The sequence below is a fragment of the Peromyscus maniculatus genome, chromosome X (genome assembly GCF_049852395.1).
Source record: "Peromyscus maniculatus bairdii isolate BWxNUB_F1_BW_parent chromosome X, HU_Pman_BW_mat_3.1, whole genome shotgun sequence".
In the NCBI taxonomy this organism is placed as follows: Eukaryota; Metazoa; Chordata; class Mammalia; order Rodentia; family Cricetidae; genus Peromyscus; species Peromyscus maniculatus.
The window spans coordinates 3,302,304-3,317,356 of record NC_134875.1 but is presented as its reverse complement, the minus strand read 5'-3'; positions in this window follow the sequence as shown (position 1 = coordinate 3,317,356).

The window sequence follows — 15,053 nt, the reverse complement described above, 5'->3', positions numbered from 1 at the left end:
GGTAAATGTATCATATCTGCCCCTTTGTCTCATGGCTGGAGCTGAGAGAAAAATTAAAATAACAAACCGGGATCAGACTCCAATCTCGAGCATCCCTGCGAGTGGAGAGAGATCCATGAATCAGCTCAAGTCACCATTCCTCTTCGTCAAGGGATGGGGAGGGCTGCAGCTGCACTGCCGTTGGTTCACCATTGAACCCTAGACACCATTTACCCCCTCGTCAGGAGTGAAAATGTGCCTGCCATTGCCAGCACAGCCCGAGGACAACCCCCGGGGTGTCTGTCCAAAGAATATAGCTCAGACTACAGCCTCGAGAACAACAGACTCACTGTGGTGATGGCAGCTGTGTGGGGGTCCAGAAGAGGCAGTGAGGGACACACGCACACTCACGGTCTTGCGGTCTCGGTCTCGCTGGGTGGGGGAAGAGGTGGGAGGCGGCAGCGGTCACAGCAGGTCCTCGGTGCTCAGTGGTGTATACAAGTCATGTCACCAATGTTGGTTAAACGGCACGCTGCTCATGGCTGGCCGCCGCCCACGGCAGCCATGCTGGTAGAGGAGAGTGCTAATCGGAAGAATCACAGCCATGGTTACCTTTTTAGAGCTTTATTGGGAGAAGGGGGAGAGAGAGAGGGAGAGAGAGAGGACAGATGAAAGGAAGGAGCAGAAAGAGAGGGACGCACAGAGGACCCACCTGCTTTTTAGGCTGGGACGCCGTCACAAGCTAATGACATAATTAAGGACAGAATCCTTACAATATTAATACCCTATACCTTATACTTATTTTTCACAGATAGAAATTGAGAAAGGGATAGAAGATAGAAAATTTTGATAGAAGAGAATTTTGTGCTGCAGCATCAGACATCCTTCCAGTCCGTTTTCCTTTTCTCTCGAGGATAAAACCCCTGCCCCTTAATAATAGATATATTTTCCATAACACTGGCATGCCTTTCCACTGGCAGGGCTGACTCACACTTTCACCAAAAACTCTGTAATAAAACTATTATTTTCCTTTATCTTTAGTCCTTATTACTTTGTCTTTAGTTCCTATTCATTTGTCTTAGTTCCCCTTTTTTGTCTTTAGTCCCCTTTTTTCTTTCGTCCCTTTTTTTCTTTTTTCTTTAGGCCCTGTTCATGGCACCATTCTGTGGGACATTTACCCACCACCCCCACAGTTCCCCAGAGTTTTCTTGAGTGTGAGCAGCAGGAAATATTAGATAGAAAAGATTTATTGTGGAGAATCTTGCGGAGATAAACAGATAGAAAATAAAGGATAGCCTTGAGAGGGCCTGGAACCTTTTCCAATGGGCCCCAACTGTCTCTGTCCCAGGGTTTTTATAGAGACGCCAAGGGGTGGAGCAAAAGACCTCCTCCCCCAGCACAGCCAAGTGCAGACCATCTCAGACACCTGCACTCAGGCCCGTGGTCCTAATCATCCTCTATGCGGACCTGCTGGGTAAAGCCACGAGGAACCCGAAAATGGGCTCCCACAGCCCAGACCACAGGCCTCTGCATGACTCCCAGCAGCAACAGGAGCCATAGACATCAATACATGCCCCCTCGGCTGCTCCAGGGCCCTGGACCAAGACCTGTCCCTTGGCCATAGGCCAGGACTGGCACCATCCTGGACTCTGATGGCCAGTAGGCCATTCACATCAGCCTGTTTCTCACCACCCTCACCTCTCCAGATCTGCCTCTCTCCCCAGCCTACAAACCATTCTGCCTGTTCTTCTCTTCCACCCTCTCACCCTGCACTCCCTCACCGCAATGGTGTCTGGCTTCCTGGCGTCAGGGCTCTTGGATGGTTCACAGGTGGCGCTTGGTTGAGTCCTGCCCATCCCAGCCACAAGGAATGGCACAGATCTGTTGCCTTTCCTCTCTTTTCCTAGGCCTAGAAACCTCAGGTGGCGTTTGGTATGATGGTGCCTCTGGCTTCCAGCGGGTTCCTGGTTGATTGTGCCCCTTTATCCCAGACCAAGAAGTCGTGGTGGGGGAGCCATCTATGTCCTCTGCCCATTCAAACCCAGAAGGGGCCAGCATACCCTCTTCTCGCCTCCATGGGTACTTCACATGCGGCGCGCTCCTCGGACAGCGAGGAAGAACGACCACCATGCGAGGATCCTTCTCAGAACACACTTTATTGGAGCGCCTCTTGGTTAAGGGAGAGCGGGAGGTGAGGGGCCCCGAGGACTAAACTGCAGCTGCTTATATAGGGAATCAGGCAAACGTGCCGTACTGTGATTGGGTCCCGCCAGAATGCTAGCACGGGGAGCCACGGGATAGGCTGAGGACATAAGGCCAATTACCATACTCATGCATCATAGCCAAATATGGAGTTGTTTACAGCTAGGCTACCAGGAAGCCAGCGCCATCTTAGAATGGCGGCTCCCTACATTCACATACGTGGTGCACAGACATATATACAGGCAAAAATCCCATACATATGAAATAATAAATCTTTTAAAATGTGAAACATTATAGGATATCAAAAATAGAACATACAGAAACAACAACAAACAAAAACAAAAACAGAATGTAACTGGAATTCCAGCTTATAGACCATAGCAAGCAGTAACATTTGCTAAGGTGTTTCTCAATGCCTTTGTACTGTGTTATGGGAATAAAATCATACTATGTTGCCATATATCCTTCCTTCCTTCCTTCCTTCCTTCCTTCCTTTCTTTTCTTTTTTCTTTCTTCCTCTCTCTCTCTTTCTTCCTTTCTTTCAAAGTCTCACTATGTATCCTAATGCTATGTACACCAGTCTGTCTTTGAACTCCTATAACTCCACTTGCCTCTGCTCCCTGAGGATTAAAGGCATGCATAGTCATGCCTGGCTCCAGTGTGCCTTATTTTTATGCCAGCCATATTTTCCCTCTTTCATTTAACAATATGATGTGTAATTTTCTGTGTCTATAACTTGAGATCTAAAATCATCATCTTATTCAGCCAGAGTGTGCTGTTATAAATTTGAGTTATTGTTTGGTTTTGAATGTGAAATGTTGCCCATGAGCTCATGTGTTAGAACACTTGTTCCCCAGCTGGTGATATTATCTGGGGAGGTTGTGGGATCTTTGTAATATGGGACCTAGCTGACAGAAGTAAGTCATTTGGTGCAGGTCTTGCAGAGTATACTCACATTGGGTTCCAGCCTTATGCCTCTCTATTTTCCTGGTCCATACCACTGACACAAGTTACCAGTACCATGGGCTGAGCCCATGTTTTGCCTTCCTGCCATGATGGACTTTGAAACCATAAGTCAAATAAACCTTTAAGTTGTTGCTGTCAGGTATGTTGTACCTATTGATTAAAATTTGGTTGATTTTGTTACTGTTGTTTGTTTTAAAACAAGGACTCATGTGACCCAAACTCATGATGGCCTGAACTCCTGCTCCTCCTTCCTTCACCTCCTGAATGCTGGGATTACAGGCTTTTACTACAGTTCCCAGCATAAACAAGAGTTTAAAAATACCAGTGAATAGTATTGTAGTGAGCATACTTGTACTCCATTTTCCTTACCATGATGCAGGTGCAAACTAAGATAAATATCTGAATTTGAGAACTCTTATAATATTAAACACAGCAAGTTAGCATTTTGTATCCACTGCACTGAAAAACATAACACATCTTGTATCAAGTGTTGGCAATGATTTAGAACACTGGAGATTCTGAGGCAGAAAAATTAGTGTTCTATTGTCAGGTCAAATAGGTTTGGTACTACATCATATTTAACAAGGATCTCTGAGCATTCTGGTGTGTGTGTGTGTGTGTGTGTGTGTGTGTGTGTGTGTGTGTGTGTGTGTGATGTCTTTTTAGTTGACACCTAATAAATACACAGATGGAGATACTGACAAAGCCATGTAATCCAAAAACCTGGAATTCAGGGGATGGGCTTGAATAAGAAATTAGAATTCAAAATTTAGAAGCCATTGTTCTCTAGGTAGTATTTAAAGCTACAAGATGGATTGAAGTATAGAGACCCACAGAGGTTTCCTAATGAGAACTTACTCAGGGTCTGAGAATCTGAGCTTGCTTTACCCAGCAGGGCTGCATTAGGGGATGATTTGACGATGATGGGCGTGGTTACCAGGTGTTTGGAAGGGTCTGAACTTGGCTGTGCGGTATGCTTTGACCTAGCATGGGTCTTTTGCCCCACCCCTTAGCATTGTTATAAAACGCCCTTTTTGAAGAGGCAGAAGGGACCATTGGGTTTTGATCCAGGTCCTCCTGAATCGATCCTGTGTTTCTTTCTCCTCTTTGCTATCTTTCTATCTAAAAGTTTCTTATCTCTCTCTCTCCTGTTCATAGGAACCCTTTTAAAAGGTGGGAGCTGGCCTCCCACATTGAAGTCACCATAGAAATTAGTATAGTAGAGAAGAGTTCCAAGGACTGAGTCCTGGATCCCTCCAACATTAAGAGGGTGGCCTGGGGAAAGAGGAGGAGCCAAGGTGGGTCTACAGGAAATGGGAGTGACTGGTCTCAAGTGACACTGGTGTCCAGTAAAATATGAACTTTAAAAATAGCTGTTGGATTAGCAACACAGCAGACTTCAGACCCTGACAAGAGCCAATAGTGATACAAATGAGGAAAAGATGGAAAAAAGAAGAGCTAGAAGCAGGAAATGCAGATGATTCTCTGAATGGAAAATGGGGTCAAGAAAAAGCTGGCTTCCTATGGTGAGGAAACTTACAGAATACTGATCAGAATGAAGAATGACCTGGTTAAGAAGGATTAATGGCTAACCCAGGAGGAAGGAAGAAGTGTGTGTACATGGCAGGACATGGGATCTACAGCATATAAATTTCCCTTTCATCTGAGCAAGGACATGTCATGCCCAAGCACCAGGACAGAGGCTGGAGTGCCTAGCTAATGCTGATGGCATGGATAGATATTTATATGCATCATGTTTTATATAATATACAAATGTGCATAAATTATATCACATAATAAAAGAAATCTGTATATGTTAGTACTCTTGGGTCACCATTTTGTTACCAGGATCACTTTGAAGGAAGAAGAAGACACCACTGATCTATATTCCCATTCCTAGGACCTACTGGAACATGAATGAAACACTTTTCCTCACCCCAAATAACCCATATTTTACAGGTTCCTTTTCAGTTCTTCATACTTGAGGCAGAGGTAGAAACAGCCTGTTTCTTTTGTATTCCATTATGTGTTAATTGGGGATTGATGAGTTCTCTGTTTTTATCTGTTCCATTCCTTTACTGGCCTATTTTCCTGTTGGGTTAATTTTAAGAAGATGTGGGCTTGAGCTGTAATATGTACAGCAAACAACTCTTGCCCATTTGTTATTTCTGTAGTTACAGTTACAGTAGGTTTTGTTGTACAGAAGTTTTTCATTTCTCCATCTTTCTTTTATGGTTTCTGGTTTTCATGACATACTTACAAAGGCTCTCCTCACCCCAAAATTCCTTCTAGTGCTTTTATGGTTTCATTTTTACATTAAATTTCTCAGCCATCTGGAGTTTATTTTATGTGGAGTGTGAAGTAGGAAACCCAACTTGTTGTTCCAACATGAATTCTTAGATGATATGCTTTTAATGCACTAATTTGAAGTGCTACCTTGGTCACACACTGCATTTTAAATGATTGTTTTATTCCTTCCCTCCTTCAAGTATTTGTTAGATGTTTCCTGTGCACTTATTCAGGCATGGTATCAAGGGCTCACTCAGGAAAAGGGCAGGTGTGAAGGATATATATACCCTCCACTCAAGGAGGAATGAAGGAGACAGTCAGGAGACAGTGACCATGTCAGGTAATGTATTGTGAAAAAGCCAATGGAAAAGACCTTGCCCTGCATCTTAGTGGTTGAAAACAACTTCCTGCTAGGCAGTGGTGGCACACTCCTTTAATCCGAGCACCAGGGAGGCAGAGTCAGGCAGATCTTTGTGAGTTCAGGGCCAGCCTGGTCTACAGAGTGAGTTCTGGGACAGCCAGGGTTGGTATGCAGAGAAACCCTGCCTCAAAAAACCGAGAAAAAAAAAAGAACAACTTCCCGCTAGAGGCAGTGACCTTGCCTTGAAAACTGAGAGTGGTGGTAAGGCAGGTGAGGGAAACCTCAGTCAACACTAAAGCTTAGAGACAGGGTAAGTCTTGGATGGGAACAAGCAGAAATCCAGTATGAACTCAACGTGGAATTGAAGAGGCTGGGGCTATATCTGGCATCAGACTTGGTTAGGAGCTACAGAGTCTCAGTGCCCTGTTGCCAGCTTGAATAGAAAGCCCAGGGATAAACCACTCTCGCTGCTTTGCAATTAATGGACACAGTGGGTTGACAGCAGCAGCCAAAAGAGCAGAAAAGAGGTGAATGAGGACACTAGTATAGGGATGGAGATGGCAATGGATGTGGGTAGGGAGTGCTCAGAAAGGTAGACCTGCAGTCAAGACTTGCAGATTGGTTGGATGTGGAGGAGCCATTCTGATAATGAAGTCAGGGAGTGAAGATTTGTTTGGAGAAATTTAATCTGAGAATGAAACATTCCACCTCCCAGGGAAGCTCTTTCAGACAGAATGACTCAAAAGAGCTTCAGTAGCTCCCTAAAACTGAACACATTCACTAGGCCTCTCCCTCCCAAGACTAAACAATAAAGACTGCCAGGAGTCATTCTCTGATAAGCCAAGCTGCAAAAAAGACTGAGACCAGCTCAGCTGCCTAAAGAAGCAGAAACTAGCTGAGTTGCCTGGAGGAGGTTTAGACCAACTGAGTCACTTGGAAAGGACACTCTCCAACCTGTTGAGCTGCCTGCAAGTTGTGCAGTGTGCTCCAGTTTCCCAACTTTTGTGAACTGTCACATGTGCTGGGATGTCTTTGAGTCGTTTCTGTTCCTGTAAGTAACCCCTCACCCATGTTCCTGTAAGTAACCCCAACAAAACCAATTGGTTTGCCAAGTTAAACTTAGGTATATACCTATTTTGATCCATTGTAGACTCCCTATCTGGGATGAATAAATATGTGTGTGTGTGTGTGTGTGTGTGTGTGTGTGTGTGTGTGTGTGTGTGTGTTCACTTGTGTGTTCTAAAAGTCTGTCATAAAACAAAGACTTAGAATGGAAAGACAAGAATTTATTTGAGCATGTTTAAATTTAGTTGATTCTTAAACATCCATGTGGTGAATTCAAGTAATATTTGCAACTGCAAACATTCATTGAGTATGTGCTGTGCTTTACAACTTTTACAGTGTCCCACAAAGTTAGGTAATGGTACTCTTTCTTCAAATGCACAGATAGGAAATTGAAACCCAGATAGGGCAAATAACTTGGATAATTTGCATATCCAGGATTTGTACCAAGATAATCTGGTTCCAGAGACTGAGCATCTAACTTTCATATCTCCTGATAAGTGAGGTATCAGAGAAGCTAAGAAAAGCAAGTTTTTACAGAAAGAAGGAGCAGTCAGTTGTACCTGTGAAGTAAGGGCAGGGATGTGAGCTGTGAGTTTGGCAATATGAATTGGTGACAAGAGTGATTTTAAGCAAGTGGTAGGTTGAAATCCTGATGGGAATGAGATTGTGAAAGAATGGGAGAAGTAGAGATTCCAAGCCCAGAAAACTACTTTAGGTTTTTGCCCAGTAGAGGAACAAAAATGGAACAGCAACTAGAGGTGGGAGTAGGGTTCACTGAGATTAAAATTCATGATGATGATGATGATGATGATGATGAGAAATGCTCCAGATAAGGTGGGCACTCTTTTGAAGTGCTAGGGATTGAGGTCATGGCCTTGCACATGCTAAGTGGGCATTCTACCAATGAACTGATGAGACAGACATTGTTATGATACAAAAGAAAAGAAGATAGTTATAGGGTTAAGGAGGTGGTTCTCTCAGTAAACTGTCTGCTATATAAGCATGAAGACCTGAGTTCAATCCTTATGGCCTCTGTTTTTTTAAAAAAGCCAGGTGCCTTGATATACACCTGTAAAGGTGGCACTGGGGTGGCAGAGACAGGAAGGTCTTACTGGCCAGCTAGTCTAGCTGAACCAGCATGCTCCAGGTTCAGTTATAAATCTTATTTCAAAAAATAAAATGGCCCAGTATAGTGACTCATATCTTAAATTCCAGCACTCTGGAAGCAGAGGAACTTGGATTCTGTGAGCTCAAGGCCAGCCTGGTTTATGTAGCAAGTTCTAGGCCAGACATGGCTAAGTAGTGAGACCCTGTCTAGATAGATAGATAGATAGATAGATAGATAGATAGATAGATAGATAGATAATAGATAGATAGATATATAGATAGATAGATGATAGATAGGTGATAGATAGATAGATAGATAGATAGATAGATAGATAGATAGATAGATAGATAGATAGGTGATAGATAGATAGTTAGATAGATAGATAGATAGATAGATAGATAGATAGATAGATAGATAGATAATAGATAGAGTGAGCGAGCAGTTGAGGAAGTCTATGAAGGATTTAGGAAGGTGCACCATTCTACACAGTTGTATGAACTTCAAAGATGCAGATGTTTCCCTTTGCACAGATACAGTGCTGTTACACGTTGGAGGTGACATAGAAAGACTAGGATGTTACAAGACAGTGTGGCTGAAGGGATGGCTGAAGGGCTGGACTGTGAACTTGGATCAGGAGACAAACAAAGGAAAGGGCTAAAGCAAGTAGAGAAATGAGGCTGGGAGCTCTACAAAACTTGATTGATAGTTGTTCCAGAAGCAACTGAACAAACCCTTAGAAGAGAGGAGGTTGTGGTAAAAATTGAGGCCCATATTAGAGATTGTAGAAGTTCAGACACCATGCCAAGTGCCTGAAGTGGACTTGACAGAGTCTTTAGAGACACAAAGGTACATTAAATTGGGAGGTGAAGGTTGGTGATGGCTAGTCCCCAGATAAGAGTGACTGATGTCACATACTTACTAGCCTACTGCACTACTGTTGCCCTCTAGTCATCTTCTCACATCTGCTACAAAGGGCAGTAGGCCTGAGTTTTCATTCAGGAACAAACTAGCCCATTCCAAGAAAGATGAATGTGGGAGAGCTTCCCCTGGAAAGGGGTCCAGGGGGCCTTTGCTAGGTGGAGGGAGCAAGCTTCAGTTAGGAATGAAGTAGAGAGAGATCCATCAAAGGGGAAGTGGGCACCCAGAGCAGCACTATTAATGGAACTTTCTGTAATGATGGATGCAGCTACTGTCTGTGCTCTCCAGCACAGTAGCCATCAATCCCATGGAGAGGTTGAGCATTTGAAACGTGGCCAGGATGACAAAGGAACAGAATTTCCAATAGTATTTCACTGTGACTCATTTAGACTTCAATAGAAAGGCCTCTGAGCAGAACAGATGCAGCTGTTTAGAAATGAGCATTCATGTGGACCCTGTAGCTCTTTGCTAGTCTTCTCAGGCCAAGACCCTTATCTGGTCAGGGATCCCATGGATACCACCCCCCAGTGGCCAGTGATGCCTATCTAAGCCAGTACAGCTCTACAGATATATACTGGTTTCAGGTTACATAGTCACAGACGCTTAAGCCTGGAATGGGACAAGAGGAAGAGAAGAGGGGAAGGCACAGTGTCAGCCTAGAGCCATATGGTTGATTCATGGTCCACAGATACAGATTACTAAAGCTACATGCCATGAAAAGGGACCAAGGGCATCCCCCAGCCAGGTCAGTCTGGTCCTTTATGATGAAAGCCAGGTCTTTGCCCTGACTGAGCCTGACTTCCCATGATTGGGCCAGGAATCTGCCCAGCAGCAACTTGGGAAAGAAGAAGAAAGTTGCTTATCTCAGTTGAAAGATGGAGCAGGGGAGTAATGATCCTCCTCAGATGGACAAGAAGCAATTCCCTATACTTCTCCCTTCTATTTTCCCAACGGCTGCCTCCCTCAGTGAAGTCAAGGCAGCTAAGCATCCAGGAAGGTTTCTTAGAAAAATTAGTAAGTCTACAGCCTGAAAGAGATAAGCTACAAATAACCTGATCCCTCCTGGGTGAAGAAGGTGCAATGGGGTTTCAGGGATGTCCTGCACTTCTCCTTCCTGGGTGGTGCCCTACAGGTATAAGGGCAGAGCTCAACCCAACAAAGCAAATCCACAGCTCTGACACTTGAAAGCTCCTCGAGTAACTATAGTCACAGCTCTGGCAGCCAGTGGCTTACCAGGTGAGGCTTAGCAGGACCAGAGTCTGAAATGCCTCTTTCTCTGCTTCCTGCAACAGATGGGGCTACGCAGAAGTTCAAGTGCAGGCTACCAGGCCTCCTAGTGCAGAGCCCATTAGAGCCATGGCCCCCATAGATACCAGTATTGACTATGCCTCCCTGTTTCTGAGCAGGTGGCATACCTTTCCTCTTCCAGACACTGGTTCACAATGCCCAATGGGCATCAGTCCTATGAGAGGGTCCTAAGAGCCTGGAATACTTTTGGGGCAGCAATGGGGCCTCCTTGGGGCCGGTTTGGGGTGGACTCCAGGAAGAAGCTCCCAACTAAAGCCAGACAGCCTCTGGACTCTCAAAGATGACAAGTCCAGGCCCTCAGAATGGCCCCATGCTGGCCAGCATTGGCTGAGCTAACTCAGGAGATGAGGGGGTTCTGGGCAGGGAGCCCACTGTCTCCTCCTCATGACTTCTCTTCCTCCTCATCCCAGGAACCTCTTTGCCGGCCAACTGTACTAAAACTCCGGAAAACCATGGCGGGGAGGTTTTCCAATTAGAACATTATTTTTCCGATCTGTAGATGATTCTTAAAGCAGCAAAAAGCCATTCTTCAGGGCATGTGGGGATTATCTGCCAGCAAGACCTTGGCTCAGCTTCTGCACTCGTGCTCTGGAGGCCTGGCCTGGGGCAGCTTCAGAGCCAGAGAGAAAAGGCAGAGTCTGTTCTGGGGCATCAGGTCATGCAGATAGAGACTGCTGGTAGAGTGTGTCCTGCTTATTCAAAACAGTGTATTTGCAAAATAGCAAAGCTCCCAACACAGGGCTGGAAGGCATTTGAAAGTGGCCCATCTCAGGAGGTGCATGATCTCCCAGTCCCCTTACTGGAAGATAAGTTCAAGACTCCCATCAGGGTTGCAGCCTGTGGAGCAAACAGTCCCTGGGCATGGAAACTAGTCTTCAGAAAGGGACTTCTTTGCCTCTGCCACCACCCTGAGCTACCTCTTCCTGGGCAAGATGGAGCTAGCAGTATAGTGGGAGCTCTTGACAAGTAAGAGTGTTTGTGCTTGCTGAAGAAGAGGCACAATTTCATAGTGGATAGTGCAAACTACTGGAGTTGTAAGGGGTCCCTGTGGTGATATATTGTGTACCCTAATAAACTTTGCCTGAAGATCAGAGGACAGAACAAGCCACTAGATTAAACATAGAAGCCAGGCAGTGGTGGCACACACCTTTAATCCCAGTACTTGGGAGGCAGAGATCCGTCTGGATTTCTGTGAGTTCAAAGCCACCCTGGACTACATGAGATTGATTCAGTCTAGGAGAGAGACAGAGCCAGGCAGTTGTGGCACACACCTTTAATCCAAGTACTTGGGAATCACACATCCTTAATGGAGGGAGGAGAAAGGTATATAAGGCCTGAGGAGGCAAGAACTAAAGGCTTTTTTCAGGCTGAGGAGTCCTAGAGGTTAGACAGCGGCTTGTTCCTTTGTCTCTCTGGTCTTTCAGCATTCTCCCCAATATCTGGGTCCAGGGTTGTTTTTTTTTTTAATTAAAAGATCATTTAGAAGCTGGGCAGTGGTGGCACACACCTTTAATCCCAGCACTCGGGAGGCAGAGGCAGGTGGATCTCCGTGAGTTTGAGGCCAGCCTGGTCTACCAAGTGAGTTCCAGGAAAGGCGCAAAGCTACACAGAGAAACCCTGTCTCAAAAAACCAAAAAAAAAAAAAAAAAAAGATTATTTAGAAATTTAAGTTACAGGTCCCTGAAGGCAATATTTTGTAGGTGAGAAACTCACCCCAAATTCTAAGAGTTTGGGCTACCTCCTAGCAGCTGAACTGAATACAAGCACAGAGGCCTAGTATCACAAGTATCATGAGGTCTCTTCCTGGGTGTAGCTCTGCCTAGCTTGGGGACACCTAGCCCCAGGGGACGCACCCTGCTGAGAGTCAGCAGAGTCACCCAGCAAGTATAAACTGGTTGCAGAGCTTAGCAGGATGAGGCAGCAGGGCGGGACCTGGGAAGGAGGGAGGGGAAGAGGGGATTAGGGTACAAGCAGGAATGTGGCACTCCCTATACACAAACTCGAACACCCCAGCTTCTACCAATTGAACACATAGTCCATCCAGAGCCTCTGGAGCTCAACTCTGTACCAGACTAGCTATGTGATCTTAAGGTCCCTTTCCCTGCTTCCATTTCTCCATGTGTATGGCTGCAGGGTTCAGCCCATTTGTCTCCAATGTACTCTGGTATAGGGATCCTACCTCGGACACCTCTGGGTCCTGATAGCTTTCAGGGTACCACCTGTTTTTCCCTTCCAAGCCTGGGAAAGCTTCAGCTAAATAGGCCTGCCTGGGTTCTGCTTCCAACCTTGCAAATGAGAAGGGGGCAACTTAGGAGCTTAGTAATCCTGCTGGCCCATTCTCTCAGACAGCCACCTGTCCTCTGGCCCATCTGTTGACTTCAATCTGGCCTTCTGGAGAAGCTATTTTGGGTATATACCTACTCCTGAGCTGTGACTCCCTCTGAACAGGGATACTGCCTACCACCCCTTTCCTTTCCTGGTAGTCCAGCCTGCTCTTTGAGCCTTCTACACTTAAGAACCAGCACCTGTGCTTTCAATGCCTTCTTGACGGCATTCCTGGGGGTTACCGCCCAGTCCCCTTGGGCACTGCTACACAAGCTCGATGAATACCAGAGCTAGAAAGAAAAGATGGAGGGGGAAATTGCAACTCTGAAAGGGGGAGACTTTTTGGCTAGTCTTGGAACTGAGCCAGGAACTAAGGCACAGTAATGGAAAGGAGGGCCACAAAAACCTTGGGCTAGAACTTGAGGAAAGTCTAAGGAAAGGTTCATGAAGACAACAACTTGACAGCTGAGAATGGGTAAAAGAGTACCTGATGTCCCTAGAGAAGAAATATCATCCCTAATAGAGGAGCTTGGTCATATGACAGTACTTGGTTTATCTGAGTGCATGTTACTTGTACATTATCTGTATCCTAGCACTTGGGAGGCTGAGTCCAAGATTGCTGTGAGTCTGAGGCCAGCATGGGCTACATAGCATCCCTCCTCTCCAAATGGTGCCTGGCTGAGGTGACTGGAGGTAGCCCTGGAAGAGGGTGGGAGTGGAAAGCATCATTAGAAGATTCTGTTGGGACAGTGAACAGGTGGGCAGGGCAGGGCACCTACCATTCGAGTCAAACTCGTTTGCAGGCAAGAACCCCTGCAGGGCCTGGCAGCCTGGCTGGGAGGGAGGTGTCAAAGGCTGGTCTCTATGGTTAGAGCTGTCATGAGGGATCTATCCTGGGCAGGGGCTGAGTCGCTTTGGGTAGGAAAAGAACTTGAGGTCTGGTGCAACCCTCAGTGGCCAGCTATGCTATTGGATACCACTCTTGCTCATGTTCTTCAGGTGCTCCATCCTGATTCAAGGTTCTGGGGCAGAGCTTTCTGTTTTCTAGAGGGCCTTGGGAGACAAGTGCTACCACCTTACTCATCCCTAGCCATGCTGTATCACTTTGTTTTACATTCTGCCTCCTTTTAGGCTAGGTTCAAAAAAGTTGTGTCATCTACTCTAGGGCATATAGTTAGTATGTTTGGGAGCTAGGATGCCAAGCCAAATACAAGACCATAAGTAGCCTCTGTGGGAGAAGGGTAAGAAGCATTAGATGCTGGCCACTAGCCTGGGGCCAACTAAACTGAAAGGAGAAAAACACCTGCTGGCAGGAGACAAAGATTAACCACTCCCCCAGAACACACAGAGCACTTTCTTGCTGTCTGATAAACCCCACATAAAGAAGAACCCTTCTTTTAGAATTGCAATCTCTCATCTCTTCCTTCTACAAATGCCCCAGATCCCCTGGGCTGGTCTCTGTGACCCAGAGATAATCAGACAGGGTGCCAACCTCACCATCGAGAATAAAGGGAAGTGATTGAACAGAAGGAAGTGGTCAATTTGACTAGGTGGCAGGACAGAAAGAATTTAGGAATGGTTGGATGAAGTCTGAGGAATGACTGAGTTCACTAGCAGAGGGATATAGGAAGGGCACTTCAAGAGTGTGAGTACAGGAACAAATGTCTGAGGTGTGAGGACACATGATGTACTCAGAAGACATGGGAAGTCAGGGTGAGTAAGAGTGGCTGGTCTTGCAGAGAGAGGTTGACCACAGTGAACCATTAGGCCTTCTGAAGACATCTCTTTTGATTTGAAGAGCAACAGGAAACTGTAGGAAAGAGCTCTAAGCAGGTAGCATCTGGTCATATTCACCCAATGAAGCTGCTTAACCAGAATTCTGTGTGATAGCTGGGTGGGAAGAAAGTATAAGTTGCAGGCAGGGACACCAGTAGGCAGATTTGAAGGCCACTGCAATGACTATAAAATTGGTAAGACTTGAGAAGTAGGATCTATTGGCCTTTTTTCTTTTTCTTGTTTTCTTTTTGAGCCTGTCAACCTGATAGGCTGTTGCTTGAGCTGGCTTTAACTATCTCTTCTGTTGGAAGTCCTTCCCTGACCTCACAGATAGGGTTAGGAGCCTTTGTCAGATATTCTCTTAAGTTTGACACCCACTACATCATCCCACCCGGTCAGTGCCTTGCACACATTAAGTATCCAACAAGTGTGAATGAATGTCACTGAATGTGTGTCTTCTGGCCTGGACTGAGAGGTGGCCCTGATTTTTGTGTCTCACCCGCTCCATCCAAGAATGGACTACCAGGGTGCAATTTTTGCCAGGCACCAGACAGAAGTTTCTTGCTCGCTTTTTTTTTTCTCCTCTGCCTGACTTCCTGCATGATCTCAGCCACCAGTCGCCACCCCACCCCCCACCCCCAACTCCGGTCCTTTCCCCGCCCCTGTCTGGGATCTCCATCTGTAAAATGGATCTAGGCACAGTAGTTCTCTACAGAACTGATCCGCCTGCATCTGTGGAAGTCGTTGGCCCTGAGC